We start from the raw sequence: 12,836 nt of genomic DNA, 5'->3' as shown, positions 1-12,836 counted from the left end.
TGTGACAATGTGTAATGTCAAAAGAGAAGAGAGAACCATTTTTTTTTGTAAATTTGTTTATTTTTTAAATGATTTTATTTATTTGAGAGAGAGAGCACGAGCAGGGGAGGGGAGGGACAGAGGGAGAGGGAGAAGCAGACTCCCTGCTGAACAAGGAGCCCAACTAGGGGCTGGATCCTGGGACTCCAGGGTCATGACCTGAGCCTAAGGCAGATGCTTAACCAACTGAGCCACCCGGTGCCCCAAAGAGAGAAACATTTGATAGATTACTTTTGGTTACACAACCATGCTACATGTATACATGCTCAATGCATACAGCCAAATTTACTTATCTTAATGCCTCACATATTACTTTAAGAAGATCCCCTCCTCACAGTCTACCTTTTTTTAAAACAAAAGTTGACCTACTTTAAACTAAATGTTTCATAGTTTTTCACATCTTATCTACGACCTTCATTTTGAAAATTTTAAAGCAATTCAATTTATTTCTTCAATCAACCCTGATGCATTCAAGAAATTAATGATAAAAAAGAGACTAGTAATATACTCATAATTCAATCAGACTCATTATCTAGAATTCCAGTTCTCTATGAAATGATATATACCTCAAGTCAAAACGGTTATCAGCAGTAAATGACGGTTTTGTTTTAAAATACATATTTTTTCTTGACTTGCGATAGGGCTATATCTGAATAAACCCATTATAATTTGAAAATATCATAAGTTGAAAACACATTTAATACAACTAACCTACTGAACATCATAGCTTAGCCTCTCCTACCTTAAAAGTGCTCAGAACACTTACATCTACAACTGGGCCAAATCATCTAACACAAAGTCCATTGTATAATGAAGTGTTGAATAGGGCCACCTGGGTGGATCAGTCCGTTAAGCCTCTGCCTTCAACTCAGGTCATGATCCCATGTTTCTCAGAGTCCATACTCTCTCCTGGTTCATCTCCCCCTTTGATCCCCCCTTTCATTTTCCCCTTCCTGCTATCTTCTTTTGTTTAACATATAATGTATTATTTGTTTCAGAGGTATAGATCTGTGATTCAACAGTCTTACACAGTTCACAGCGCTCACCATAGCACATACCCTCCCCAGTTTCTATCACCCAGCCACTCCATCCTTCCCACCCTCTACCACTCCAGCAACTCTCAGTTTGTTTCCTGAGATTAAGAATTCCTCTTATCAGTGAGTTCATATGATACATGTCTTTCTCTGATTGACTTATTACGCTCAGCATAACACCCTCCAGTTCCATCCACGTCATTGCAAATGGCAAGATTACATTCTTTTTGATGGCTGCATAATATTCCATTGTATATGTATACCACCTCTTCTTATCCATTCATCTGTGGATGGACATCTTGGCTCTTTCCACAGTTTGGCTATTGTGGACATTGCTGCTGTAAACATCGGGGTGCATGTACCCCTTCAGATCCCTACATTTGTATCTTTGGGCTAAATATCCAGTAGTGCAATTGCTGTATTGTATGGTAGCTCTACTTTTTACTTTTTGAGGAACCTCCATATTTTTTCCAGAGTGGCTGCACTAACTTGCATTCCCACCAACAGTGTAGGAGGGTTCCCTTTTCTCCGCATCCCCACCAACATCTGTCGTTTTCTAACTTGTTAATTTTAGCCATTCTGACTGGTGTGAGGTGGTATCTTATTGAGATTTTGATTTGAATTTCCCTGATGCCGAGTGGTGTTGAGCACTTTTTCATGTGTCTTTTGGCCATTTGGATGTCTTCTTTGGAAAAATGTCTGTTCATATTTTCCACCCATTTCTTGATTGGATCATTTGTTCTTTGGGTGTTGATTTTCAGAAGTTCTTTATAGATTTTGGATACTAGCCCTTTATCTGATATGTCATTTGCAAATATGATATTCGCTGTGGGTTTTTCATAGATGGCTTTTATGATATTGAGGTATGTACCCTCTATCCCTATACTCTGAAGAGTGTTGATCAAGAAAGGATGCTGTACTTTGTCAGATGCTTTTTCTGCATCTATTGAGAGGATCATATGATTCTTGTTCTTTCTTTCATTAATGTATTGTATCACATTGATTGATTTGTGGATGTTGAACCAAACTTGCAACCCAGAGATAAATCCCACTTGGTCGTAGTGAATAATCCTTTCAATGTACTGTTGGATCCTATTGGCTAGTATTTTGGTGACAATTTTTGCATCCATGTTCATCAAAGATATTGATCTGTAATTCTCCTTTTTGATGGGATCTTTGTCTGCTTTTGGGTTCAAGGTAATGGTGGCCTCATAAAACAAGTTTGGAAGTTTTCCTTCCATTTCCATTTTTTGGAACATTTTCAGAAGAATAGGTATTAATTCTTCTTTAAATGTTTGGTAGAATTCTCCTGGGAAACCATCTGGCCCTGGGCTTTTGTTTGTTGGGAAATTTTTGATGACTGCTTCAATTTCCTTAGTGGTTATAGGTCTGTCCAAGTTTTCTTTTTCTTCCTGGTTCATTTTGATAGTTGATACATCTCTAGGAATGCATCCATCTCTTCCAGGTTATCCTTTTGCTGGTGAACACTTGCTCATAATATGTTCTTATAATTGTTTGTATTTCTTTGGTGTTGGTTGTGATCTCTCCTCTTTCATTCATGATGTTATTTATTTATGTCATTTCTCTTTTCTCTTTGGTTAGTCTGGCCAGGGGTTTATCAATCTTGTTAATTCTTTCAAAGAACCAGCTCCTGGTTTCATTGATCTGTTCTACTGTTCTTTTGGTTTCTATTTCATTGATTTCCACTCTGAAATTTATTATTTCTTTTCTCCTGCTGGGTTTAGGCTTTATTTGCTGTTCTTTCCCCAGCTTCTTTAGGTATTGGGTTAGGTTGTGTATTTGAGACCTTCCTTGTTTCTTGAGAAAGTCTTGTATTGCTCTATACTTTCCTCTTAGGACTGCCTTTGCTGTATCCTACAGATTTTGAACAGTTGTGTTTTAATTTTCATTTGTTTCATGAATTTTTTAAATTCTTCTTTAATTTCCTGTTTGACCCATTCATTCTTTTTTAGGATGCTCTTTAGCCTCCATGTATTTGAGTTCTTTCCGACTTTCCTCTTGTGATTGAGTTCTAGTTTCAAAGCATTGTGGTCCAAAAATATGCAGGGAATGATCCCAGTCTTTTGGTACCAGTTGAGACCTGATTTGTGACCTAACATGTGATCTATTCTGGAGAATGTTCCATGAGCACTAGAGAAGAATGTGTATTCTGTTGCTCTGGGATGGAATGTTCTGAATATATCTGTGAAGTCCATTTGGTCCAGTGTGTCATTTAAAGTCCTTATTTCCTTGTTGATCTTTTGCTTAGATGATCTGTCCATTTCAGTGAGGGGTCTTAAAGTCCCCCATTATAATTGTATTGTTGTTGATGTGTTTCTTTGCTTTTGTTATTAATTGGCTTCTATAATTCTCTGCTCCCATGTTAGGGGCATAGATATTTATAATTGTTAGATCTTCTTGTTGGATAGACCCTTTAAGTAGGATATGGTGTCCTTCTTCATCTCTTAGTAGAGTCTTTGGTTAAAATCTAATTTGTCTGATATAAGGATTGCCACCCCAGGTTTCTTTTTGTGTCCATTAGCATGGTAAATGGTTTTCCACCCCCTCACTTTCAATCTGGATGTATCTTTGGGTCTAAAATGAGTCTCTTGCAGACAGCATATCGATGGGTCTTGTTTTTTTATTCAATCTGATAGACTGTGTCTTTTGAATGTGGCATTTAGCCCATTTACATCCAGCGTAAATATTGAAAGATATGAATTTAGTGCCATTGTATTGCCTGTAAGGTGACTGCTACTGTATATTGTTTCTACTCCTTTCTGGTCTATGTTACTTTTAGGCTCTCTCTTTGCTTAGAGGACCCCTTTCAATATTTCTTGTTGGGCTGGTTTCATGTTTGCAAATTCCTTTAGTTTTTGTTTGTCCTGGAAGCTTTTTATCTCTCCTTCTATTTTCAGTGACAGCCTAGCTGGATGTAGTATTGTTGGCTGCATAGTTTTCTCATTTAGTGCTCTGAAGATAGCATGCCAGTCTTTTCTGGCCTGCCAGGTCTCTGTGGATAGGTCTGTTGTCAGTCTAATGTTTCTACCAGTGTAGGTTACAGATCTCTTTTCCTGAGCTGCTTTCAGGATTTTCTCTTTCTCTCTGAGACTTGTAAGTTTTACTATTAGATGTCTGGGTGTTGACCTATTTTTATTGATTTTGAGGGAGATTCTCTTTGCCTCCTGGATTTTGATGCTTTTTTCCTTCCCCAAATTAGGGAAGTTCTCTGCTATAATTTGCTACATTATACCTTCTGCCCCTCTCCCTCTTTCTTCTTCTTCTAGGATCCCAATTATTCTAATGTTGTTTCATCTTATGGTATCACTTATCTCTTGAATTCTGCCCTCATGATCCAGTAGTTGTTTATCTCTCTTTTTCTCAGCTTCTTTATTTTCCATCATTTGGTCTTCTATATCACTAATTCTCTTCTGCCTCATTTCTCCTAGCAGTTAGAGCCTCCATTTTTAATTGCACCTCATAATAGCCTTTTTTATTTTTACTTGGTTAGATTTTAGTTCTTTTACTTCTCCAGAAAGGGTTTCTCTAATATATTCCATGCTTTTTTCAAGCCCAGCTAGTATCTTTAAAATCGTTATTCTGAGCTTCAGTTCTGACATCTTACTAATGTCCGTATTGATTAGGTCCTTGGCAGTTGGTACTGCCTCTTGTTCTTTTTGTTGCGGTGATTTTTTCCATGTTGTCATTTTGTCCAGAGGAGAATAGATGAATGAGAGAACAAAATGCTAACAGGGTAACAATGACCCCAGAAAAATATACACTAAACAAATCAGAAGAGACCTGAAACAGGGGGAAAGGAAAGGGAAGCAAAGAATGAAGAGAAAACAAAGAAAAAGGAAAAGATAAAAACAAACAAAAAAACAGAATATGATCAAATATGATCAGGATGGTGCATAGATCAGTGCCACACACTAGATTTTGGGTGTATTTTGGTCTGTTAGGAGAAAGTGCCTCCCAAAATTTTAAAGAAAGAACAACTTATATATGTACAAAAATAAGGGTAAAGACAATGAAGGGATGGAATATGACTATAAAGATGAAAATTATAAAAGACTTTATAAAAGGAATTAATCAGTTAAGATGTTGGTTGAAAAAAGAAAGAAGAGGATTTAAAAAAGAAAAAGGAGAGAATGTGATCAGGCAGGAGACTAGAATAAAGCCATACACTAGAGATTTAGGGTATATTTTGGTCTGTTAGAAGAAACTGTATCCTAAAATTTTAAAGAGAGAACAACTTTTATATATATATATATATATATATATATATATATATATATATATATATATATATATATACCAAAAATAAGGTTAACTACTATGAAGGGATAGAATATGACTCTAAAAATGAAAAATAAAAATGATTTTTAAAAAAGCGTTGATAAGATGTTGGTTGAAAAAAGGAAAAAGAAAAATTCAAAAAAAAAAGTAAAAGAAAAAGATAGTTCAAAAAAATAACTTTGAAAGACTAAGGAATCATGGGAAAAAGCCATGAATTCTATGTGCAGTATTCCCCTGGAGCTGGAGTCTGCTGTTCTCATTGATTGATAAACTTGGTTTTGGCTGGCTGTCCTTGCTGATCTTTTGTGGGAGGGGCCTGTTCCCGTGGTTCTCAAATGTCTTTGCCGGAGGTGGAATTGCCCGCCCTTGCCAGTCGGGCTAAGTAATCTGCTCGGGTTTGCTCTTGGGAGTTTTTGTTCCCTGCAAGCTTTCCATACAGCTTTGGAGGAGGAGAGTGAAAATGGCGGCCTCCCAATCTCCGCCCCACAGGAGCCTAGAACTCAGTGCGCCCCCAGGGAAAAACAGTAAGTCACTCCCACCTCCCCGGTCTCCGGCCACAACCCGTGCTCACCCGGCCTGTGACCGAGCATTTCTATCTCTGGCACCCGACCCCATGTGGAGTCTCCAAACCAAGCAGATCCCTGCGGTACACTCCTGCATCACTCCTCCCAGGGGAGGAAGGGGAGTCTCCCTGGATCTGCCACTTGTTGGGTCTCTGCTGGAGGAGCAGTGGCCCGACTGTGCCCCAGATCACGGTTTATGGCAACCCCAAGCTGAGAGCCTGTGCCTGGGCTCCGTCTCTGCAGCCGGCTTCCCCGCTCTGATACCTGGGAGCTCTGCTGCCCTCAGGCACCCCTGGTCTTTCTGTGACCCCGAGGGCCCTGAGACCACACTGTCCCAGCGAGGCTTCCACTTCCCCACTTAGTCACTGGAGCGACGTCCCTCAGTGGAGCCGACTTCTAAAAGTTCAAATTTTGGGCTCCGCGGCTATGTCACTTGCCAGAAGCGGGGGATGGAGGCCCCCTCCCCCGCTGTCTATTCTCCTGAATATCACCTCGGATTCACTTTTCCACACGTCCTACCTTCCAGAAAGTGGTTGCTTTTCTGTTTAGAGAGTTGTTGCTCTTCTTTTCTTCATCTCCTGTTGAGTTCATAGGTGTTCAGAATGGTTTGATCCCCATCCAGCTGAATTCCTGGGACCAGATGAAATTTAGGTCTCCACTCCTCCACCATCTTGCTCCAAATGCACCATGGTAACATAAGAGGTTAACAAGGGAGACACCTGAGTGAGGGATTGTTATGGGTTGAAGTGTGTCCTCGAAAGGATATATGTTGAAAGCCTAGCCCCAGGACCTCATAATGTGATCTTGTTTAGAAATAGGGTCTTTGCAGAGAAAAATCAAATTAAGCAGAGGTCACTAGGGTAACTCCTCATCCCACATTATATTAGCCCTACAAAAAGGGAAAATCTGACACAGAGATAGGCATGCACAGAGGGAAGTCAGCCATGTGAAGACAAAGGATTGGAGTGAAGGATCTATGTACCAAGGAATGCCAAAGATTGCCAGCAAACAGCAGAAGCTAGGAGGATGTAGGCAATAAATATTCCCATTAAAATTATTCCAGCCTTGGTCATTAGAGAGTTTTTCTCCTTTATGTTTTTGGCAGCCTTCCAATTTTGGTTTTTTGAGCCATGTCTTACCTGCTGGTACTCCAAAAGGTTGAAGGTCCCTTATGTATTTTCCTTCCTTATGTCCTAGAATCAGCCATTTCTCCAAGTTGCTCTGGTCCCTTTTATTGGAGAATGATATTTAACCCAATCAAGATCTGGGTCATATGTGTTTGTTGTTATTAGTATGCTACTGCTTCAACCCTCTCAGCAAATAGAACTAGGAAATATATGTCTATATAGGAATCCATTTATATGTAGATATATGTATAGCAATTTCTTTATCCATCTGTATATTTCTTAAACTAAACACGAAATCATAGTATATGGCAGAGTCTTACTGAGAACCACAGTTGTTATTCCAGCTTCCACCATCCCTTAATTGTCACTTCTTTCCCTAACATGAAAAGCTGGGCTTTTTTTATCTACATTTTGTTTATTTATATGTTCAATCCTGACACAGATATAAAGTTCCTTCAGAAATGTTAATATACATCCCTGTGGGAAACAAATTTACAAACTAGAGTCTAGTGTTTATGTACAATTATTTTTTGTCTTCACTTTACAATTTCCAATCAAAATATTGTTTTCCAAATTTACTTAGATCTACTTTCCCCCACTCCCTCAAAGAGATCATGCCATTCATTTGTAATACAATGAGGTCATTTGTGGCAGTTGGCATTCCATCCTAGTTTCCTTGGATATCGTGTTTGGCTTTGTTAATTTGCATATATTAGAGATCAATCTTGGTGATGTAGAATTCTATGGCTTTGGAGAAATGCAGAGAAGCATCAATCCATCCCCCAGTCCTAACCTAAAGAGAACAGTTCCATTACTTTAAGAATTCCTCTGTGTGTCCCCTTTGTTGTCAACCAGTCCCCACTCCTATAACCCTGAGACACCAATATTCTGTTTTTCATCCCTATAGTTTAGCTTTTTTGAGGATTTCCCCTACTGGCATCATAAAATATGTATCCCTTTGGTTCTGGCTCCTTTCACTCAGCAAAATGCATTTAATATTCATCCATGTTGTTATGTACATGAGTAACTCATTCCTTTTTATCACCGAATAGCATTTTCTCTTATGGATGTACCACATACTGTTTATCCATTTACCTGCTGAAGGACATTTTGTTTTCTTCCTGGTGTTTTGATTGTGAGCAAACCTTTATAAACATCCACATACTGGTATTTGTGTGAACATAAGTTTTCATTTCCTTTGGGTAAATACCTATGAATGAAATACTGAGTTATATGATAAGTCTATGTTTAACTTTATGAAAGATAGAGAGAGAGAAAGAGAGAAATGCCAAATTGTCTTTCAAAGTAATGGGTGCTATTCATTCCCACCAGCACTAAATGAGAGTTCCTGTTGCTCTGCATCCTCACCAGCATCTGGTGACATCAGTTTTATTTATTTTAGCCATTATACTAGATATATAGCAGTATGTAATTATGGTTTTAATTCCAATGTTTCTGATGACTAATGATTCACAGTAATTACATATGTTTATTTGCTATCCAGATATCTGCTTTGATGAAATGTCTGTATCTTTTGCCCATTTTAAAAATTGAATTGTTTGCTTTCTTATTTTTGAGTTTTAAATGTTTTTGTGTATCTTCTGAATATAAATTTTTTATCAGTTATTTGACTACAAATATTTTCTCATAGAATGTGGCTTGATTTATATTCTTATAATGTTATCTTTCAACAAAAGCAAAAGTTTTTGTTTTTGATGAAGTCAAATTTAACAATTTTCCTTTCATGAAGTGAGCTTTTGGTGTTTTATCTAAGGTTGTCCTTTCTCCATCAAAATGCCTTTACACTTTGGTGAAAAATCAGGTGACATGACTGGGCAGGTCTCTGCTCCACCTTCTGTCTGGCTGTGATGATCCATATGTCTATCTTTTTGTTGGTACTACATTGCCTTGATTACTGTGCATTTCTAGTAAGTCTTGAAGTCCAATAATGTGAATATTCTGATTTTTTTGTTGTTTTAGGATTGTTTTGGCTATTCTATTTGCTTTGGTGTACTATAATACCCTTTAGAGCCTGCTTGTTTGTAACTACAAAATATTTTCTAGAATTTTGTTAGAGAGTACACCGAATTTATAGATCAAATTGAGAGAATCATCATCATAACTATATAAGTTGTTCATTTTATGAACATGATTTATTTCTCCATTTATTTGGATCTCATTCCTTTCATCATTGTGTTATACCTTCCACTGTACTGATCTGTACATATTTTGTTAAGTTTATACCTAGTTAATTTACTTTCTTTTTTTTCCCCCCACGGGAATTCTTTTTACTGAGAATTTACTATGCACATGGGCACTGTGTGGAGCATTTTATTTATTTTTTTATTATGTTATGTTAATCACCATACATCACATCATTAGTTTTTGATGTAGTGTTCCATGATTCATTGTTTGTGTATAATACCCAGTGCTCCATTCAGTACATGCTCTCTTTAATACCCATCACCAGACTAACCCATCCCCCCACCCCCTTCCCCTCTAGAACCTTCAGTTTGTTTCTCAGAGTCCATAGTCTCTCATGGTTCGTCTCCCCCTCTGATTTCCCCCCCTCATTTTTCCCTTCCTGCTATCTTCTTCTTTTTTTTTTTTTTAACATATAATGTATTATTTGTTTCAGAGGTACAGGTCTGTGACATTTATAGCGGCATTATCAACAATAGACAAATTATGGAAAGAGCCCAAATGTCCAACGACTGATGAATGGATAAAGAAGAAGTGGTATATATATATATATATGGATGTTGCTCCATATATAATGTGGAATGGAATATTGCTCAGCCATAAAGAAAGAATGAAATCTTACCATTTGCAATGATATGGATGAAGATAGTATTATACTAAGTGAAATAAATCAGTCAGAGAAAGACAAATTGTTAACTTTTTTTTTTTTTTTAAGATTTTATTTATTTGCGAGAGAGACAATGAGAGACAGAGAGCATGAGAGGGAGGAGGGTCAGAGGGAGAAGCAGACTCCCTGCTGAGCAGGGAGCCCGATGCGGGACTCGATCCCGGGACTCCAGGATCATGACCTGAGCCCAAAGCAGTCGCTTAACCAACTGAGCCACCCAGGCGCCCAACAAATTGTTAACTTTTAAGACTTTTTAAGACTTTACTGCTGGGTTCTCTTCTAGGATTTTAATGGTTTCATGTTTCACATGTCTTTATTCCATTTTGAATTTATTTTTGTGTATGGTATATAGCATATGATTTCACTCGTACGTGGGATTTAAGAAACAAAACAAAAGAGCAAAGGGAAAAAAGAGAAAGAGGCAAACCAAGAAACAGACACTTAACTATAGAGAACAAACTGATGGTTATCAGAGGGGAGATGGTTGTAAGAGGGATTAGGTAGGTGATAGGCATTAAGGAATGCACTTATTGTGCTCAGCACTGGGTGTTGTATGGAAATGTTGAATCACTAAATAGTACATCTGAAACTAATATTACACAATATTAACTGGAATAAATAAAAAGAAAAAATTTAACAATTTTACTGTGATATATTTGACATACAGTAACCTGCACATACTAAAAACACACAATTTGGAAATTTTCAACATAGGTACATATATGAAGCCTTCAACAAAATCATGATAATGAACCTGTCCAGCCATCATCTGTGAAAGTTTCTTTTGAACCTTGTTTTTGTTTTTGACTTTTTTATTCTGGTAAGAATTCTTAACATGAAATGTACCATTTAAACACATTTTTAAGTATACAATACAGTGTTGATAACAATGTTGTACATCAGATCTCTAGAATTTATGAGTCAAGTTAATTAATTTCTTGAAGTTTTTGTAAATGTGGGCTTTTTAAAATTTTCAAATACAAATTTTGAAACTATATGTGTGGGATTAAAAAAAATCAGATACAACTTTTTCATTGCAAATATGTAGGAATCAAGATGACTTTTATATATTGACCTTTTGTCCTGTGACCTTGCTAAACTCATTCATTAATTCCAGGAATTTTTTTAGTAAAGTCTTCGGGATTTCTACACTCACGATCATGTCTTCTGTAAACATATACATTTTATTTCTTCCTTCCCAATGTTTTTCTTTTTTTCCCTCCAACCAGATTTATTGAACATAAGAAAATTCTATATACAAAGTGATTTGGACTTGCTACTTCAAAACATGATCTTTTCTTACTAATATTTTGATAACTCAGTCTTTTGAGTGTCAAAAAGAAGCTTACTCTAAAATTAATAGAAAAGTGCCCAATGCACACCAAATAAATGGCCTACCTACTGGAACTTTAATAGTTCTACAAGATAATTAGCATAGGTAGGATGGAGCCCCTATATCAGGCTTCTGGAGAACTGATAAGACATGTTAAGAGGCCATTTTGCACACTGCCACTGTGATGCTGTCGTGTTTCTGGATCATAATGCTCCCATTATCTGATTCTAGACACACCACAGGAGTATTGGTGGGGTCTGAGGTTAGCTTGCTGCTTGCTTGTCTAGAACAGATATGACTCTAGCATGCTCATCTGACAGGGTCTCACAGCAGCCCAAATTAAATCCTTGTGAATCTGTGTGCAAGATTCCAGCAATGGAAGGATTCTTCATTGTGTCCTCCAAGTGCTGTTCCAAGGTCGCCTCCATTCCACCCACTGTCCACCTGGTCTGGGATCCCACAACACGCCCAATGTTTGTCTTTTTTGTTTTTTCTTGTTTTGCTACACTACCTAGGACTTCTAATACAATGTTAAATAGAAGTAGTGAGAGAGGACATCTATTATCATCCTGAAATTAAAAGGGAAGAATTTGGATTCTCCTTTTAAGAATGTTCTCAGCTTTAGTTTTTTCATAGAAACCCTTTATTGAGTCAAGAAAGCTGCTTTCTTTCCTGATTGCTGAGACTTTTTATTATGAATGGATGTTGTACTTTGTTGAGTGTTTTTTTTTTCTGCTTATATTGATATGATATGGTTTTTCTTCTTTAGCAATTTAATAAGGTAATTTACATGGATTATACTTGAAATGTTGAAGCACCCTCATGTTTTCTTGAATAAACAAACTTTGTCATGCTATATTATCTTTTAAAATATTGTTGGTTTTTTTTTTTTTTTTTGCAAATATTTTGTTAAGGATTTTTGCTTTTATGTTCAAGGGGGCATTTAGGAATATGTTTTCTTGTACAGTTTTTCTTTAATTTTGGATTCCATTGTTTTCTCAGTTGTCTTTCTGTTTTCAATTTTACTCATTTCTGCTGTAATTTTTATTAGTTTCTCCTTTCTGTTTTGCTCTATGTATAACCTGCTTTTATTTCTCTAGTTTAAGTTCAATCTTACATTATTGGTTTTAGATCTTTCCTTTCTCCTTATATGTGCATTTAATGCTATAATTTTAATCACCTTTTTCATTGAGGTTAACATATTTTAAAATTTCTCTTGTGATTCTTCCTTTGACCAATGGATTATTATGCTTTTTTTTTTTATTTATTTCCAGTATCTTGAGAGTCTCCTGATATCTTTTATTTAGCTAATTCCCATTTTGGTCTAAGAACATACATTGTAAGATTTCTATTATTTTAAACATGTAAGACTTTGTTTTATGGCCCAGAATATGATCTATCTTGATTAATGTTTCATGTACATTTGGTAAAAATGTATAGTCTGTGTTGTTGGGTGGAATGATTTATAAATATTAGTTAAGCCCAGTCTGTTGATAGTGCTCTTCAGGGTGTCTATATCCATATAATTTTCTTCCTGCTTAATTTATTAATTACCAAAAGGAGTGTAGAAAT

At 36.7% G+C, this 12,836-nt stretch overlaps 1 pseudogene; it reads right to left on the bottom strand.

The window, feature by feature from the left end:
* Positions 1–11,417: 11,417 nt before the first annotated feature.
* LOC118013134 lies at positions 11,418–11,692 on the bottom strand (annotated as a pseudogene).
* Positions 11,693–12,836: the final 1,144 nt, after the last annotated feature.

Source organism: Mirounga leonina, unplaced genomic scaffold (assembly GCF_011800145.1).
Source record: "Mirounga leonina isolate KUSES-001 unplaced genomic scaffold, KU_Mleo_1.0 Mir_153, whole genome shotgun sequence".
Lineage (NCBI taxonomy): Eukaryota > Metazoa > Chordata > Mammalia > Carnivora > Phocidae > Mirounga > Mirounga leonina.
The sequence above is the reverse complement of the archived record's forward strand: the minus strand, read 5'-3'. Positions and strand labels throughout refer to the sequence as shown.